Raw genomic sequence first — 3,842 nt, forward strand, 5'->3', positions numbered from 1 at the left:
ACCTATTTGATCCATGGTTACTATGAAGAGCCATATAGATGATGTCATTGCAGCACTGAGGCTGTGTCTGAAATGTAAGCTCTCTCACTCTTTCCTTGTCCAAGATATTGGCTTTTCAAGTTTTCTCTAGTTTTACAAAACGATGACTGCGGGGTCAACTTTTTCCGAATTTTGTCAACATTCCCCAATTTGCCCCAAATTCACAAAAATTGGTGCCATCGCAGCCTGGAGGCTGTGTCTGAAAATGTAGCCCTCTCACTCCTTCCTTGTACAAGATATGGGCTTTTCAAGTTTTCTCTTGTTTTACAAAACGATGACTGCGGGGTAAATTTTTGCCCCATGTTGGAGACATGGGGCAAAAATACCTCCGCGGACCCCCGGTTGAAGTCATCTGGTTTAGATAATATACCATAATTGCTTTTATTTTGAAATACTTGTATTGTAAACAACTTTCTCACTTATATTACATTATTGTTATTATTATTATTATTATATGATTATGGCGTAAGAGGGTTTATTTTAATCCTTTTCACCATCATATCAAGTTAGTCACTTATCTTGGTTTGGACTTATTAAATTGCCTTCCTTCAATCGATTTATAGCGCCTCTTGATGGGAGCAATGCTGCTAGTGATCACCTATGCTAAAACAATGTTCTACCCTTTATGGGTTATAAATTCCATTATAGGAGTGAAAAGACGAAAACTTAAGCTTCCTCGCAATTTGTGATATAAGATATAAAATATATGATGTGCAAGATGTGGTGTTTTATTCTACATGCCTACATGAATTGGTCCTCCTGGAAATGTTTGATCCTTAATTGGTTAATAAATAATATAGCTGCTGTGTATTTGCTACATATGTAGTTCATGTTTTTATGGGAGTTCCTTTAGTTGTTCTTAATTGTGATGTAATTTTCCTGGAAAATAACACAGGCAGAGAGGAGACGTTTAAGACTCTTTATTACAATCCTAAGAAGTGTGAGCCTTAGTCTGCAGTTGAAGAAGTGTCTGTTGGATGCCGTTGACTTACTCCAACAGCCTTCTTATCGGCATCTGTCCAGAGGTTCTCTTCTTGTACACAACTTTAATGACATGTCATTATAATGTCATTATTTTAAAATAATAGCAATGACCTTGACTGTGTGCACATACAAAATACAACACATTCTCTCCTTCTGCATTAGACCAGAAATGTGATGATTGTTACTTGAAAACCTTTTGATGATCATGTTTGAAATACTAGAATTTTAATTTTGTAATAAAAGGGATTTCCTATTTGGTATGAAAGCCTTCTAAGAAAGATATTAAATCTAGTTATTACCAAACTCTCTGTAAAAATTTTGATTTGACAACAGATCATTTCCAATCCTTCTTGGGGCTGCAAATAAAGGACTGACCTGTAAGGTAACACAGGGAATCTTGGGAAGGAACATGGCTGAAGGTGACTTTGAGCCTGAGTCAGGGGAGTCAGTAAACAAGAGACCTGGCAATTGCCGAATCTTGACAACTGGTGATAGTGACCAGGTGGGATATGTTATCCTAACAGTCTGGGACTCTTGTCACTTAATTGCTGATAGATATAAACAGCTGTTATTCTTGGTAATGGAAAGCAATTAGAAACATCTGCATACTTGGCTATGAGCAATGCCTCTGAAAGGCGTCTGTGGCTCCCAGGTACCACTGGGAAATAATTACATCATCAGGACTGTTAGGAGAACTGCTAGTGATCTGTGATGAGTAAGGTGGAGAGTCCACACACACACACACACACACATACACACTTACTGGCATTACTTGTACCGTTTTGCCATTTGACAACCTACAGACCTAAACCCAAACCCTAACTCCAGATCTATCCATCTAACACTTACACTTCTTTATTTTGTTTAATTTTCTTATTTCTTACTTGATTACTTAATTATTCCCTTCATTAAAAGTATTTTAAAGATAAGCTTTATTCCGTGCTCGGCCCTGAGAGTTCGAGTTCAGTTCAGGTTTGTTTCCAGTTCCGATCCACTCACTTTTGCTTGTCAACGTTCTGCTAAGTGTCTCCCAGTCTCTGTGTCTCCAGCTACATCCTGGTTTCTTGATTCTAAATAAAATTGCAGTATTTCACCTGATTCCTGTTCTGGTGTCTTTGTTCTGGATAATTTGCTCCAACATTTACACAACGTGATCACCTGCCGATCACAACAAATGGATCTGACCTGTGCTACCTCCACATTAGTTCAACTGATAAAATATGCAGAGGAAAGGTTTTATCCTTAAATCCATTTTTTTCAGATCCCATCCATCTGTCATCACATCTGTCAAACTGTATCTGCCTTCAAATAAAAACATTTAAAAACAATTCTGCTATTACATCATGTTCATACTATTACCGAGCCCTTTCCTGTGTTTGAAATATTCTCTGCTGTATTTGATATGCCATCAGTCACGGAGCAGTGTGAATCCCTCTGATTGTGTTGTGTAGGGAGCTGCTGACCTTCTTGCCCAGCTCCCGTCCGTCTGTAAACAATACTGAGGTAGTGAGATCCCCAACTGTGCGATGCGCCTGAATTTAGCACGACTGTGACTCTCGCCATACATCAGTGTACTGTCTCCTACTGAGCATGTTCATCAGCTGTAAATACCAGCAGTCTCTGCTGCCATGGTAAATGAGAGGCTGAGCAGTCTAGGGGACATTACCGTGCTCTTTGGTGGCAAGACGGGCTTGATGGTTAAACAGATCATCCTGAAACCAGAAGGTCAGAGAACGGCGGGCAATGAGTTCTGTGTAAGTGTCCCTGTGCACAAGAATAAAATAATGAAAAGCAATCATATGTGAAAATATGTCGTAAATAATGTTTCCATTGAATATGTACAGTATATTAAGCTCGAGATTGAAAAGCTTTCTTCACACTTATTCACACTGTACACTGTATAAATTTAAGGCACGTAAAGTTGTGGCATTACAGATTTAGACCATGACTAAGCAAACAAGTTAGCTTTTGTAGCATTACTGAGACTGCTCACAACTTTCTTGATGTGATGTTTTGTCAAATCATAACTATGAAAAATAGCTTGTAAAAATTATAATGAAATTGAATTTGAAGGACCAAGGCCAAAAAGGCCCAAACTAAAATTGGCTCCTATAAACCTCACAGTCCTGTGGGGAAATGGAAACGATTGTAACAACTAGACTTGCAAGCAAATATGAAGGGTTCCAAGCTCCCTGGTGCAACCCACAAACCATGGCACGTCTGCATGGGGCCAGTGGTAAGAGGATGGCATTTCAGGTGAACAGGACAATCTTTTCTCACATGTCCTCACTGTGAAGCAAATTAGTAAGGCAATCTTACATACTAGGTTACTATAATAATAGGTCTGATCATTCTTTATATTTTTCACACTACGCTTACTGTTTCTCATGTACACACAAACAAGTGTCCTATCAGTGGCTATTACACACTGCTGTAATGGGTAAAATCTGGATGCGATTGCCTTGCTCAAGTACCTGGCAGCTGAGTACTTTTGGACTGTTTGCTACTGCTGCAAACAGATATACCAGGAGTGGGGTTCGAACCCACGTGGACATATGTCCATTGGGTCTTAAGTCCAACGCCTTAACCACTCGGCCATCCTGGCAACCTGGGTGAAAGGTAGTTCTATTGAATGTTTCTCCTTCTACAGCACTGTTACACACAGAGGTAAACAGGTATCTTAAATATTTGGTTTGATAGAGACAAGGAAAAGGTACTGAAAAGCTTCATACACAGCATTTTTATTATTTAAAAAAGGCAGTTGTGTGATGTCTGTATTGCTGAATGCTGCAACATATTTTATTAAACACAGAAAGACA

The 3,842-nt window shown here is 39.0% G+C and overlaps 1 non-coding gene across 1 annotated transcript; it reads right to left on the reverse strand.

The window, feature by feature from the left end:
- Positions 1–3,545: 3,545 nt before the first annotated feature.
- Positions 3,546–3,628, reverse strand: trnal-uaa (transfer RNA leucine (anticodon UAA)). The gene has a single exon. It is a non-coding gene; the product is annotated as a tRNA-Leu (tRNA).
- Positions 3,629–3,842: the final 214 nt, after the last annotated feature.

This window comes from Genypterus blacodes, unplaced genomic scaffold (genome assembly GCF_046128005.1).
Source record: "Genypterus blacodes isolate CSIRO-AG114 ecotype Tasmania unplaced genomic scaffold, CSIRO-AGI_Gbla_v1 ptg000045l_1, whole genome shotgun sequence".
Lineage (NCBI taxonomy): Eukaryota > Metazoa > Chordata > Actinopteri > Ophidiiformes > Ophidiidae > Genypterus > Genypterus blacodes.